Source organism: Bactrocera neohumeralis, unplaced genomic scaffold (genome assembly GCF_024586455.1).
Source record: "Bactrocera neohumeralis isolate Rockhampton unplaced genomic scaffold, APGP_CSIRO_Bneo_wtdbg2-racon-allhic-juicebox.fasta_v2 ctg2866, whole genome shotgun sequence".
NCBI lineage: Eukaryota > Metazoa > Arthropoda > Insecta > Diptera > Tephritidae > Bactrocera > Bactrocera neohumeralis.
In genome coordinates, this window is record NW_026090396.1 from 1 (window position 1) to 16475 (window position 16475).

General features: G+C 35.9%; 1 pseudogene; it reads right to left on the reverse strand.

Annotated features, from left to right (window-relative positions):
• Positions 1-2380: 2380 nt before the first annotated feature.
• On the reverse strand, positions 2381-10949 carry LOC126766900 (pickpocket protein 11-like; annotated as a pseudogene).
• Between the last annotated feature and the right edge of the window lie 5526 nt (positions 10950-16475).

Genomic DNA, 16475 nt, shown 5'->3' on the forward strand with positions numbered 1-16475 from the left:
CCTTTACAAACCATTAATATTAAAAAACACTTACAAAACCAGACAATTATGAAACAGTTTCTCAGCGCACGATACGAAATTTACACTTTATCTTTAAATTATTCAAATTATTTTTATTCTTTCCTTCAAAATGTGAGTAAAGTCAAATTATTAGTCTACTATTGAGAGAGTCATAAATTGTTGTTACTCATACATATGTGTATACATGTTTTTTTTTTCTTTTGGTGGGAATGAGTCTTAGTCATTTTTTATATTATTATGAGTACTCATTTGCACCAATTTTTATGGCTCATGACTTTGTGCACTAATTTTATTGGTACCAATTGCAGATCTCTGGGTAGGGAACATTAAAAAAATTGATGATTAGTTCGACCGAATGGGTCTTTCTCGAACCTTCCAATGGTAAAGTGGGTTTCTACATTATTTCTAAGGGTATAATGGAACAGAAAATGCAAAAACAAAAAAATGTTTGAAAAAGATTACCCTATTATGATGCCAAAAATTAGCGCGATCTTGCAGCCAGTGTGTTTACAGCAACTGTTTATGTCAGTTATTATATTATATATATAAATGATTAGTATGACAGATATGACGAAACGATCCTGTCGCCTGTCCGCCCTTCTACTTGTATCTATGTTAGGTATCGCAACGAAACTGGGCATATGAGTTCTTTGTCTAAAAAAGAGGATGAGTTCGTAGATCGGGACCACTGTCACGCCCTCAAAGGGCTATTAAACATAAACTTATAAAGTAGCATAACAAAGCATGATCCTTCTTCCAAGAGACGGCGCTACGAAGAGGGTAAACTTCACAAAAGAACAAAGTTTCTCTCGGCAGGCAGGAGTGGATGATTTCACACTCGACCTAATACTGAGGCACTATCCAGTGGTACTCTGACGGCTCGAAAACACTGGAAAGTATTAGAGCAGGGACCATATCAAGATATCCATACCACTGGGATGTTTTCTCCGGCATTTTCAAGCAGAAGTTTTTGCTATAGGTCAGTTTGTAGAAATTTCTTCAACGCAACTATGCCCCAACCAGCGTATCGCTATACTCGGCGACAGTCAAACAGTACTAAAAGCGATCTCAGTCTATGAGATCAAATCGCTAATAGTGGAGGAATGTATAGAAAGGCTGAACTGCCTATTAGTTTTGCAATCGTGAACAGCTAATCTGAGGGAAGAGAAGGAGAAGAGAAGTTGCTCTGTATAGAGAAAAGAGTAGGGAGAGAATGGCACTGGCAGCAGACAAAAACAATTCGCCCCGCCAAGTTGCAAGTCGGAGGTTACAATCGAACAAGGCTTAGAGATATGATCAATTCGCCGAAATAAAGTCCGTTTTCTTGTCGCTCTCTACAGCGCAGGCTCAAAAACCTTTTGTCACCAAATTATGGGCATAGCCTCATGTGTAAACTGTCGGTTTTGCGACATTGAATCGGCAACTCTAGAACACTTTTATTCTAGATTGCCTAGCAATTGTATGAAGCAGGCTCAGCACTTGGATCATACACACAAGGTCTAATATCCTTAAGATACAATAACCATATTCGCTCAGAACAAATCTCTTTAAACACTCCCTATCGAAACTATAAAAAGGTATGAAATTGGATGGTAACTTACCCCTACTATGAAAAAGCGATAAATCAATAAATAAATACGCAGAGAAATTAAATTTGCATTCAAGATGGTACAAAAGGGGTTTATAGGCACCCACATTTAGCTGAAAAGCCATATCTGAGGATCAACGCAACCGATATCCACCAAATTTTGTATGTAATGCCATCAAAAATACTTACGTTCCAACGCAAAATTTGACTAAAACCATCCCTATTTTCCCATTTTAATTCCCATCGATTTTTTCATTTTCAGAATCAAGCAACGTAAATGAAAACGTCGGGATAAAATTTTTGCGCGAATAGCGCTATTAAGTTGGCCACTTTATGTCCAAAAATGGTCAAAATCGTGCTGCAACTGTTCCAGCTGCAGGTACCGGGCCATGGGAACCCAGTTTCCATTTCTGAACGTTTTTTTGACAATATATCTGTCAATCTGTGAGATGCTAAGTATGTTACTGAAATTCGAGCACCAACACATATATTTTCTCATTGTGGCGAATGATTTTGCTGGAATAAAATTTGCGACTTATGAACATGAAATGTACCTGTTTTTCCACGAGGGTTTCTATGAGAGTGATTCTGAAATTAAATGGGCATTATACAAAAAGAAACAGGTAAGATATCCTGACATTAGACATTAAATAAAATATTAAATTTATATTAACTCAGTGACACAAATTTTTAATTTATTTATATATCTTTTTTTTGTGTTTTACGCGATTCCACAAGCAAAGTTGAGCAAAATAAAGCGAGGTGCATTTATTAAACATCATTGAAGTAAAAAAATCGAGCTCAAAAATGTAAGAAAGTAATGAATTTGAAAGCTGTCACTATGCTAAACCCATTATTAAACCCAAAAGACCGCTGAAGGATGCTAGAATGAATTAAAAAAACAAAATATTGGTATATATTAATAAGGCGTATAAAAATAAGAAATAAAAAGTATTCAGAAGCGTGATGTATGTATATCCATATGTAAAATATAATTACGACAAAAAGAATTTATATTATATTTCGAAATTTTTAATTTTTTTACTGTAAAAAAATAAGTTTACCTAATGATGATAACCAATCTTGAAAGATATCCTTGCGATAACGCTTGGCCATTAAATCGCTGAAGAAAACATGTAGCAGAATTTGTTCATCGGAATTAAACCGTTTTGCTGTGAAAAAATATATAAAGAAAAATTATAAAAACAAATGCAATATTTTAAGTTTGCAGTAATAATTTTTTCCTGAAGGAAATAGCATTATCATAATTCTCGAAAGATATTCAAGTACATCGATACGAACAAGTAAGATCTCAATTGCTTAGAAATTTCACTGTAACAATTTAAGAAAGTTGAAGCAAAAATATTTTTAGAAATCAAAAGATCTAAGGTAGGGTTACGATAACGAAGAGACTTTTCCTGAGGCTACCAATAATCGCACTTGACAGCCAGAGACGCCTGTCCGTTGTGATGCCCAGATCTCCGTTCGTTCCCATCCTGATAGGTTTTGGGTAAAAGGTGATCTTTCTGGTAACGTTAAATCTCGAGGAAAATAGAAAATTGAGAAAATCATTTAATATTTTGTAATGTTATCGGTTAGGAACAAATGTAATTCGAAATAGACACATTCCCGACTCCTTCAAAAGTACTCTAATGTATATTGGTCCAATTTGGGCGGACTTTAAAGATATGCTAGCAAAAAGTATTACGACAGTAGTATTTTAGACACATGACCACGTCAATATCGGCATTACAATGCAATTGTTTTTCCTGGTACCCAACTCTACGCTTTTATGAACCTATTCCAAGAACCCCAGATGACGCCTGATTTTATGTAATGAAAGCTATTGTCCTGACAAACCTGTGTCACAAAGTTTGTAACACCCAGAAGGAATGACGATACCTTATACAGGTAACATAAAGTATATGTTTATATAAATAATCATGCCGTGCCGAGTAGATTAAGGAGAACTCAGTTTTGAGATATCGGTCCGAAATTTTGCAATGTCCTGTTCCGCCACCAAACGCTACTTATTTTTCGAAACCGCCAATATCAGATCACAATAGCATATATGTATTATAAGCACAATACAAACAGAGCGATCAAAATCAATTCTTTATAAGAAAGGCCTTTTTGTTTGACAAGATATCTTAACAAAATTTTGTATGGATTATTGTCAAAGACAACTTTAAGAAATGCACCTGAGAATGGTACTAAGAGCATTCAGGGCTGCCTGAAGTTAACGGTTTTTATTTTTCTGTATGAGTGGGTTTCTCGAATGGATATATTCATACTTCATGTTTGACAACTATTTGAACATTTTATTTAATTATTGAACATTTTTCCCTCAAAGCACAAAAATTAAAAAAAAAAAAACATATCACAATCTACTTATATTTATATTATTGATCGTAGACACTAATTTCATATCCAATTGTCCCATAGTTATTTCGGACGGATAACTGTTAAATTCATTAAGTGGTAAACAGTCGAATGGGAAATTTATCCGTAGTTTGCACCACCGATAGCGTCGTATTTTTTTGTGGCAAATGCCAACGCGAAGATCTCTTTAAATTTTGTTTAACTAATTACAAAAAACTATATTTACCATTATCCACTTACTCGTGTGTATTTAGTATACAATATATCACTAAAACCACAAATTCGGAAACGCCATTGTTTGTAATAAACTCATTGGGACACAGCCACAAAGTTTGTGCAGATATCTTGTACGACACTCAGCCATGCAATTGCCAAACGAATAGCGTTGCATTGTTAAAAACACGGCTCATCATTGTAAAATAAACAGTTTCGCAACTCTACATCCATATTCCGAACCACATTTGTCGTAAAAATGTCGATCGGGCATTTATGCGCACGAAAACTCTCCCGACCCGAAGTGATTACTTTCGTTTCGGCATTTTATCGGGGAAATTATAGCATCATGTATAAATAGACGAAAATAACTGCTCAGATAAGTGCCGAAGTAGTCATCGGTTTGGGATTGAGTACCAGAGATGCCAGTGGAATTGACCACAGCCGGTAACGCGATAGGGTTGCTTCGGCACTTGATATGCGATTTTTCTATAACGAAAAAGTTGTGTTTTAAGGCAATGTCATAGCGTAAAATAAAATAATAAAGTTTACTTACTTTGGAAAATATTTGTTGTGCGTCCATAATAGTTAAAGAGCAGCAGACTTCTTCGAGCGCTTGTACTGGCTGAAATAGACTGTCACAACGCAAGCCATCACCTTTCCAAACACATTTCGAAATCATATCCATGCAGCTAGGTGTAAGTTCTTGCGTCAATTTGGCTAAATTGTAAAGTTGTTATCATTCAGTATATTACCGAAGATGAAAATCTTCTTCGGTGTGATTTAAGGCGAAATTGAAGAACATTGTTATGCGAAACAGACTTAATAGTTTCTTTTCTCAGAAACGTCTGGTGGCCGTTTACTAAGTTTTTGCAAAAGAATATTTTAGTTGAAATAAGCAATTTTATGTAGATATATGTATATCACATATAGAGATGTATAGATAGATAGAGCGAGTCGATTTTTTTATAAAATCGCCTATGTGGGAAATTTTCTACGGATCATTCTGAACAACTTTGTCTAAGAGACTATAGGCCTAAAACCGGTTTTGAGCCGCCGATTTTTCGGGCGTTCTAAAAATCTAAATAATCGGTTGTGGAGATATGTGATATAGTTTTCCGACTTAGCCGCCAAACCGAACTCTGACGACTCCTTCTCTACACATGTACCGGTGAGTAAGTTGTGTGTAGACCTAATTTAATTCCTGGGCAAATTTGTTTAGAACGGTCCATAGAATATTTCCAGCATAAGCGGTTTTTTTTTTGGCCCCTGTAAATTGACCCGGTTTAATATACCAGGCTGTCGAGTCTGATGGGTACTATATTCTTTTGTATTTTCTGAAAAACTTGCTTTAGCTATGTTTGATATATACTTTTATAGTTTTTTATCAACATTTTCTGTTGATAATTAAGATCCTTTTCCAAAATTTGGTCAAAATAAGGCGAAGAAGGTTATGCTTAAAAAAATTAGAGTGCAAGTTTCTTTAAGCAAATTTTGTTTTGATTTGATTTTGATTTTATGTACAAAAATTGTTTAACTTTTATGATCTACTACTTTGACAATTTACGTTTTTACATAGGACGCATAGTTATGCGCCAATCGGGATAAAACGATGGATACCGCGTTTTGTTCATAGCAATTATATTGGGGAAGAGTCGAAAATGTCGATAAAGAAATCTATCGAATCATTTTGGCTTCGAAAGGTGTGTGCACTAGGCCGGGGTCGATTTGTGGGGAGAGGCAAAAAAATCGCCCATTGCTCTATGAAAATCATATTCTAGGGATCAAATAAACTTTGCTGAAGGAACCATACCTCTGAAACGAATTCTGATGTCCCCAATTTGGGTCGAACTTTGGGTAAGGGGCAAATTTTGAAATAGAATTTTGAAGTGAGGAGAACTAAAGCAATAACCACTATGGTATTTCAAAAAAATAATATGTAAAGTGACCATTCCAAATCAAAAGTTTACAATGAATCCACCATCCTCTACATCGCAAGATGAAGCAACTACATCAACAACTATCGAAAACTCAATGAGTTATTGCTGTTAAAAAAGACCATTGCATTGGTTTGTTTGCCTTCTACACTTCAACGAACTTCCGTTTCGGCATTTGTTTGAAGCTTTGGATAAATCAACCAGCACTGGACCAAGATCGGCAACCGGAAAACTGAGTCGTCAAATCGGGAAAACAGAAACTCAAAAAGTTATTTCCTCATTTAATATAATTGTCAACCATTTTTAATTATTTTATTATTATATATTTTTAGGTGGTGGACGAATTCAGAAAAAAAAGAATTTTCCACCGATTCGAAGTACTTATACGACAAGGCCCATGTCATTTCTAGCGGCGTGGTTCCGGTGGATCTGGCTAACATCAAACCAGGAAGTGAACATTCTCGGTGGCTCACCAAGGCCGCTAGATTGCGATTATATGTGACAACGGAAAAACCAGATGCAAAATTGAACATCTGGTTGAATTTATAATTAAATGTTATGTGCCATGCGTATTATCAAATTACAGCTCTGTCGTGTACGGCGGTGCATTATTTTTCAAGTTCATTGGTTGGTCACGATTTCTAGAACCTTGTTTACGCAAAATTGTCAATCAAAAAATATTTTGTTGTCAATGTTGTTTGATGATAGGAAAGAAAAAGCGCGACCAAGCCATCAAGAAAATTCTACGCTATCGAACCGATGTTGACGAGCCAATGGACCTTAGAGTTTATAAAAAACCAGATATAAACTTTAATTGCTCAAATTATACGGAAATGATCACTTTGAATGATATAAATATCGTATTTGAACCACCATTCACGCGAAGCATTCCGTACGATACATTGAAAGAATATTTAAATCAATATGATCCACTGTTTAATGATCCAAAATTCCATCACACATACAAGGAACGGAACGACATGTTCAATTGCTAGCTAGCGTTTTCAAACGGGTTATACTGGAAAATGTAGAGGCTGTTATGGCGACGACATTAGAGAGCCGTGCGAAATTGCCCAGACTTGAAAGTAAAAAGACTTCAAACAATAATTTTTTTAGTTTCTTTTCTTTAACTAACTTAAATTAATTTTTCATTTACATATGTTCTGACTAAATAAATTTCTTAAGAGAAAAAAAGATATTATTATAAATAAATAAATAAAATAAAGAAAAACATAGCCATTTAGCTGATTTTTTTCATGTAAAGGCCAAAATGGTGATTTTTTTGAAATGATTGTATGGGGAACCCCCCAGGAGAGTGCCACGGAGTGTGCCACTGGCATGGGTGGATCGGCCGTCGAAAGTTAGTGGGGGTCGGTCATACATTTTGACTCGATTGGAGCACTCTAAATGGGTCAAAGTGGGATTTTTCAAAATTTGCCCCTACCCAAAAGTTCGACCCAAATTGGGGGACATCAAAATTCGTTTTAGAGGTATGGTGCCTTCGGCAAAGTATCTCATTTTGATCCATAGAATATAATTTTCATAGAGCAATGGGCGATTTATTGATATCATCGGCCTAAACACCCGCGCCGTTAGTTCTGGCTTTCTCCAGGCTGGACAGGAAGCACAGAAAATGGGTCTGGCAGTGAACGAGGCAAGACGAAATATCTCCTGTCATCAAACAAACAGTCGTCGCACTCGCGACTTGGCTCTCACGTCACTGTTGACAGTCATAACTTTGAAGTTGTAGATAATTTCGTCTATTTAGGAACCAGTATTAACACCAACAATGTCAGCCTGGAAATCCAACGCAGGATTGCTCTTGCCAACAGGTGCTACTTCGGACTGAGTAGGCAATTGAAAAGTAAAGTCCTCTCTCGACGAACAAAAGCTAAACTCTATAAGTCGCTCATAATTCCCGTCCTGCTATATGGTGCAGAGGCTTGGACGATGTCAACAACTGATGAGTCGACGTTGCGAGTTTTCGAGAGAAAAGTTCTGCGAAAGATTTATGGTCTTTTGCGCATTGGCCACGGCGAATATCGCATTCGATGGAACGATGAGCTGTACGAGATATGCGACGACATTGACATAGTTCAGCGAATTAAAAGACAGCGGCTACGCTGGCTAGGTCATGTTGTCCGGATGGATGAAAACACTCCAGCTCTGAAAGTATTCGACGCAGTACCCGCCGGGAAGCAGAGGAAGAGGAAGACCTCACTCCGTTGGAAGAACCAAGTGGAGAAGGACCTGGCTACGCTTGGAATATCCAATTGGCGCCACGTAGCGGAGAGAAGAAACGACCGTGGCGGTATTACGCCAATTAAGAAGAAGAAGAATGGGCGATTTTTTAAATCGACCCGCCTATGTGCACGGTTTGTTCCGCACAAATTGACTGACGACCAAAAATTGCTCAGAATCCAACATTCGAAGGACATCATTAAAGAGGTCAAAAAGGCCAAAAATCTTCATTTTAAATAACACTCCCCGTATTCACCTGATATGGCACCGTGCGACTTCTTCCCTTTCGGAAGAATGCATTTGCCCATGAAAGGAAAGCGTTATGCAGACGTAGAGGCCATTCAAAGGCTTGCACCGGCATACTGGCGCCTATACCGCTAAAAACACTCGGTTGACATGCTTTGGACCGTGCAAAAGCTGTATTGAAGCACATGGGGACTATTTTGAATTAAATATATTGATTTTGCCGAAAAAAACCATTTGTTCTGTTTTTGTTTTAAGTCCTGTTTACTTTGGGAACACACCTTGTACTCCCCAATGCAATACAAGGTGTGTTCAGCTAAACTATGATGGTACAGTGAAACTTCGATAACTCGTATTTGCAAGGGACCACAATTTAAATACGAGCTATGGAGTTTTTCAAGTTATCAAGTTATGCAACTTATAGAAGCAACATACAGAATATACGAATTATAGAGTTTTTTTTTATTTATTTTTTCAATTTTACATAAAAAACAAGAAATGATTTTATATTTAAATACGATTTGTAGAGGCTTTTGAGGAAAAAATACGATTTGTAGGTTTTTGATACATTTTTTCAATTTTTGTCAAGAAAAAAATACGAGTTATCAAAGGGACGAAAATACATGCATTTTCGCGAATTTTCTAGGGACCGAAGAAAATACTATGAAATATCAAGGTTTTCGCTTATCGAAGGGTTACGACTTATCGAAGTTTCACTGTACTATAAATAGTAGGTGCTGAGACGAAATCCGATTGCAGTACCTGTTTCGTGGGGTCCAACGTTTTAACTAAAATGTTTAATTTCAAAACTAATTTCTTTAAGCAAGGCAACAATATTTGTATGGAATTAATATCGTCCATCTTTTATAAGAAAAATGTAATATTAAGTAATTCTCGCTTGTTTGAAGAGGCTATATAAGGCAAGTAGCCAGAGGCGTGTGAAGATGAGACCTATTTTCGATGGAGCGGGAATAGTAGGAGGGATTCAGTTGAATATATTTTATTATGGAGACGAATTTTTCATCAGCAAATTTCATTGATCATAGACAGCGACAGGTAATAATCGCGATGACGGAAGCTCGGATTCATATATCTAACGCATTTTGTTGTAGCCAGTCTTACTTAAATAGTTTTAAACAGTATTTTTTGCCATGGTGGGCTCCTTGAAAAACGTTACAGTGTTTATGGAACGGCCGACCCTATAACCAATTAGCCATCCAAAGTGTACAGCATTTTTGACAACAAAATTACTGAGACGGAATCGACGAAACCAATATTGTTCATGATTGATTACTGCAGTCCCAGACCATATGATTATTCCCATTTTCAGCCGTCTGGCTTGTATTAAAGTCTTTGACAAAAATACTTATGGAATATGACGTATTTTCTTTTTGTTGATGTCTTTGACGCGTGCTCATACAATACTGAGTCAAGCAATTACAAAATTGTCTAAGAAGTTTTTTAGAACCAAATATTTTCTTTCTAACTCCATTTAAAGTAACCCGATCGCACATATCTATACGAAATAAATGCAAATAAAGCTACCTATAAGAAAAATAATGTACATCTTTTTTTAGACCTTATCATTTACATATAACTTAGTGTTGTAACAGCGTCTGAATTTAAAGATTATATTGGAGGAACGAAACATAAACCTTTTTTAGGTGCAAAAATTTCAGTAACTAAAAACATTATTGCTCGTAAAAAATTATTCCAATTGGACTTTTAATGCCCTCAACAGCCTTGCATATATAATATTTAAATTTGTATTTCTTAATAGTTTTTATATAATTACTTATATCAATTTGAATTGGTGCCACTTACAGTGTTCTCGCCAACTTCAGCGCCTTCATTTCGAAATCTTATTGAAATTGCAAATTGTGACCGCTGGAAACGGTATATTCCATGTGGGAAAAATGTGCGCTCTCAATCACGGTCACCGTGGGTGTTTCGCGATTCCAAAACCACGAAACAATCACCAAAACAATTGAGGTTATAATCGATATGATAACGACGGCAATCCCAGAAATGTCGCTCATTCGCCGTGGAGCCTTTCAAGTGATGTAAGTGAAACCGTGCAGCGATGTGCTATTACAATAATTGCGCATATTTTCCACTAACCAATGACGTACTGGCGACAAGCTGGCCAATTGGCGGAGGCGTGAAGCTTTGCGTGGTTTCAGCTTCGAATTAGTTTTGTTTGAGCTGACTGGTGATACAAGTATGCTTTTCGGTTTCATATTTTGTTGTTGGTGGTTTAGTATATCAAAAACGCGATTATGAGACGCTTGAAATGGTGAGCGTTTAGAGTTGACCGAGGACATTGTCGACGGTTTATGGAAAAATAACTGCAATATTGAGTGGATATGACTGCAGCGCGCTTTGTGGCCGTTTAACTGACTCTTCAGAGTTAACACAAGCGAGCTGGAGCAAGCATATATTCTATAGTATTTCTTAAGGCTATTAATTTACACCGTTAATTTAGTATAGACGCTTGCAGTGTACATATTTTGTATGACAATGAAGTGCGCATATCAATTACTGCGTTAAATACAATGAACACGATAAACATCTTACGGCGTTGAGAGTATGAGTTAATGACTTACATATGTATGTGAGCTATATTGACCTCTCGTTTTGTGAGCAAGCAATATTTTGACTACTATCCGCCTGCTTCCCACCCTCGCTATCGCGCATTAGTTTTCTCTCTTTTTATCGATTTTTTAGGTCCCGTTTACTTTTCGCCAGCTTGCCGTCGCTTATTTATCCTCGTTAGCAGATGGGCCACTGGTCGTACGGAGAGAAAGAAAATTATTTCAAAGCCAGAGATGAAGTTAATACCCATGAATAGGCTGGTTATACCAAACAAACCTGTGAATTAAAGTAAGGGTGTCTCGTTGCGTTATTCAATGGATAACTATTTATTATACGAACCGAAATAGTTTGCCAATGATACAACATCGAGGCGCATGTAGCCAAACATATCGGCGTAGTGGAAAAATGTACCACAAATGATTTTGCAGCTCAATACCGCGGCTATATACAAGCGAAGACGAGGGAGGTGGAGGAAAACAAAATTGGGTGGCATGGAATTATGAATGAATATATGTTTGTATTTTAATATAATATATACAAGTATGTTATATGTATGCATATGAAAAAAAAAAATTAATATGTTGACTTCAAATAACAAAATGCGTTTTATAAAGGTTTTACTTAATTACTGATACCTACTATAAATAGAAATGTATGAAACATACTTTAGGATATGATATGAATAAAAAGAGTAAAGAAAAGTTAAATTCAGACTAGAAAATCCAACTCTCTTGCTTTTTCTACATCAGCCCCAAACAAAATATATTCACCAATAAACATATGTTTTCAGAAATGCTGATGCATTTCAATAACACATGTTTTTAACCAATTATGAAACCAACTAACCGGGTTCAATTAAACGGGACAATTTTACGTATTTCGTATGAAATATATTTTTGACCAGTCAGGTGATTCAAATAAGCAGGAAAATCCAATTAACCGGAGGTCAGTAATCGCGGAATACTAGGCGTATGAGAAAACATCAACGAAAATGATTAAACATTGCTGACTAATTTCAAAATATTTCAACTCACAGTGCCTTAATATACGAAAGTGTGACACTTTCTTTCAAAAAAAACATGTTTTTTTGCGTTTTATTAATTATATCTCCAAAAATATCCTGTGAAATCGGCAAGGTCATATCTTGAATAGTTTTGGACATCAGCGTTCCCTGAGGCGACCCGCTCGGAGGTAAAAGCATTTTTCTAAATTGCCGACATCATAACTCAACGAGGAAATTAATGCGATCGTATGGTGCTCAAATATAAGAAGACACGGAAAAAGTTTGTGAAACCAAAGAAAATAAGTAAAAGCATTATTATATCTAAGACTTACTATAAATCCATATTATTTATTGAATAGTTTCTATCTAAATCATACTATCAAGCCCCCTTTTTTTAAAAAAAACTACTTTCCCATAACAACCAAATGTATTTTTAAAGATCTTTTTAAAATCCGTATTTGGGAAAATTTTTAAAAATTATCAAATAAAGGGAAATTTAAATAAGATATTAAAAAAAATCAAAATACATATATTAAGAAGGAACTTTTTTTTTTCACAAAGAGGTTATCAAAAAAAAATTTTTTTTGATAAATGATGCGTTTCTTTTTAACACAAATTCGGAGTTTTTTTTAAAAACCCCTTTGGATTCCGTTATGTGGTTTCCTAGGCCCCATTTTTTTGATACAAATAAAAAGTCTTTAGATTTTATTATCCATTTCAGGTCAAACCTTTTGGTGTTTCAAAAAATTTTACACATGTTTTTTGAAAAAGACCAATTTGGTGTCTGAGGGGTTTGAGTTTTTCCGTAAAGTTACACCCAAAGGTCAAATTTGTTCGGACCAAAACTTCGTATTATCCATACTGCCGTTTTTTTAGTTGGTTATTGATTTCATCGTCTGCTATTTGTTCTTTTAACGTTCCAGGGGGCAGGTTTTAACCTTCAATACGTCGGAAAGTTCTTATTTTGGGCCCCTGGAGGGTTTCCATGGCAAGACGTACCAAATCCATAGAATCTACATCTTGATTCTGAACTATATCATGTCTACAGTTCATCTTTCCCTGCATATTCTCCCGCCAATACCCCAAAACCAAAATTTCCAAAATTTTTTTTTTCAATACTCCAACCCCATCAAAGATGTTTTTTTTAATGCCTCCATCATATAGCAGGAGAGAATGATGAGGACAGGGGGGTTGGTCTTTGTTTTGAGAAGCAAAATGTGTTCCATCACTTTGGTAAAAAATTTTTTGGATTTCATTGATATTTTGTTGGTCTTAAAGCTGTTTAAAAAAGAACAAATTATCCAAGACTTTAAATTTAGACTGCCAATAGTGATTTGTGGCCAAAATGCGATGACTGTTTTTGTTGACAGAAGATTTTTCCCCTCTTTTTCAATCTTCAGACCCTTCATTTTTGAAGAATTTTTCTTTTTTTGTTCTTCCCCTTTGTCTAAACCCCCTTTGGATCGAAAATCGGACGGTTTTCCCGTCTTTTATACCCCCCTAATTTTTTAGGGAAAAAAATTTGACAAGCGGGTAGAGCCAGTTTTTTTTTCTAAAAAGACATTTTTTAAATACGAAATTTTTGTTGATATTTTTTCAATTTTTTTTAAATTTTGGGGGTTAAAAAAAAATGGTCAATAGTAGATTTTCCCGGTCTAAACAATGATAAGGGTTTAATCAGTTTTTTTTGTTTTCCTTTCCCCCCTACGCTCTATAGGGTTTATATTTATTTAACCCCCTGTGACTGATTGGTGTCTAGAGACACCAAAAGGTCTATGTTTTTCAGAAAAAACAAACATAAATAACACAAAACCAATTTTCGCTTTGAGTTAAAAAAAAAAACCTTTATAAATAATAAAAAACTTATAAACAATAAAAAAAAATTTTTATTAATTTTACAAAAAGGAATTAAATTATAAGAATAAGGGAAAAGGTGTCTTTATTACCACCCTTAAATTTTTAAACAATACCGTCAGTCCGAGGTTAAGGAGGCATCTAATTTGTGAGACTCCCATGTTTGGACACCTTTAAATTGTGTCAAAAACCCCCTTCTTTGCCGCTGGGGTTTTCTTTTAGTGGGTAAAAAAAAGGTTTCACAATATTGGGTTTAAACACCTTACCTTACCCAGTCCGCGAAAGGAATTCTGTTTTTTTTTTTTTAATCCCAAAACAAGGATTAGACTTTTTTCAATATATTTAAAATTTTAGTACAAAAAATAAAAGTCTCTTACCAATTTGAGCCATTAACAACTCCCTCGGGGGATACGGTCCAATTCTGGGACGAGGCCTGGGGTGGCCCAAACCCCAAATTTCCCCTTCTCTATCGACATTCGGAAAAACAATTTGCTGATCTCAGAAAAAGCAAGAAGTTTTCTTCGACGTAAAGCCCGACGCAGGGGCAGATCTTGATTCTTCAAAAATCGTGGCTAGAGTGATAAGTGGGCAGTATGAATATGGGTTTGATCAAAAACCCAAATTTTGTGGGGCATTGATATTGAGAAAATCGTATACACCGTGTGCGTATTTGATACCCCAAATTTATTTCTGGCAATAATTCATCTGTGGATCGAAAACACCCATGACCCCTTTAAACGCCGAAGCGACTTTTATCAAATTTCCCTGTTTTATTTATTTTTTTAAGACATTATAGTTAAAAACAAAAGAAGCCATGCTGTTTTCAACCAAGGATTCAGGGTGTATTTGACCAAGATTACAACGTATAAAGTTAATTTAACTGGTGAAACTTTTCGGTAGAAATCGCTGTGTATAATTTGTGTTGGTTATATCGTGGTTGTTGGTAATGATGTGGTGATTTATTGTAATGCGCTGTATACATATAAGGAATGAGGGGACGAATTTGGTTTATGGTTTCGAACTAAAATCAAAGAAAGCAGAATAAATAAAAAATATATATATATATACATTATAACTTTTGTTAAAATGTAGTGTGTAGTTTAGAGGGGATTTCAGACTAGTTATACATTAGATGGAATAACCACTTATCATTAAATGGTTTGCAACCAAGAATGAACGTCAACTCTACAACCCGTTCTGATGTGAACCCTATTCCAATGCGTCTAGTTGGTGCATCTGCTGAATTCCAAATAGCTTTACTGGTTTCCTTACATGTGATGTCGGAAATTACGAATAATTTTCAACAATTGCCTTCAAGCTAATTATTGGTGAGTTTACTACCAACAATAATGTAGCGTTCCCTAGTAATTTCGCACGATATCTATAATCTTGTAATTGAAAGATGATTTTTATACCTTGAACCAGTTGCTACAGAGTATATAAGTAGTTTGTTCACTTAACGGTTGTACGTATCACCTAAAAATGGCGATAGGTGAGGTTATACACAGACTGTCAAAAAAGTCTTGCGGTATTTCATAGTTGGCACGGGAAAGCGTAGTTCTATCGTGATTTTTTTGAGGTTAGATTGTCATGCATTAGCATTTGACAGATCACGTGGGTTTTCAGACATGGTGTCAAAGAGAAAGATGCTCAGTATGCTTTGACATTTCATCATGAATAGACTTACTAACGAGCAACGCTTGCAAATCATTGAATTTTATTACCAAAATCAGTGTTCGGTTCGAAATGTGAAAATTTTATCGACAAATGATTTATTTGTTCAGCGATGAGGCTCATTTCTGGTTGAATGGCTACGTAAATAAACAAAATTGCCGCATTTGGGGTGAAGAGCAACCAGAAGCCGTTCAAGAATTGCCCATGCATCCCGAAAATGCACTGTTTGGTGTGGTTTGTACGCTGGTGGAATCATTGGACCGTATTTTTTCAAAGATGCTGTTGGACGCAACGTTACGGTGAATGGCGATCGCTATCGTTCGATGCTAACAAACTTTTTGTTGCCAAAAATGGAAGAACTGAACTTGGTTGACATGTGGTTTCAACAAGATGGCGCTACATGCCACACAGCTCGCGATTCTATGGCCATTTTGAGGGAAAACTTCGGAGAACAATTCATCTCAAGAAATGGACCCGTAAGTTGGCCACCAAGATCATGCGATTTAACGCCTTAGACTATTTTTTGGGGGCTACGTCAAGTCTAAAGTCTACAGAAATAAGCCAGCAACTATTCCAGCTTTGGAAGACAACATTTCCGAAGAAATTCGGGCTATTCCGGCCGAAATGCTCGAAAAAAGTTGCCCAAAATTGACTTTCCGAATGGACCACCCAAGACGCAGCCGCGGTCAACATTTAAATGAAATTATCTTCAAAAAGTAATGTC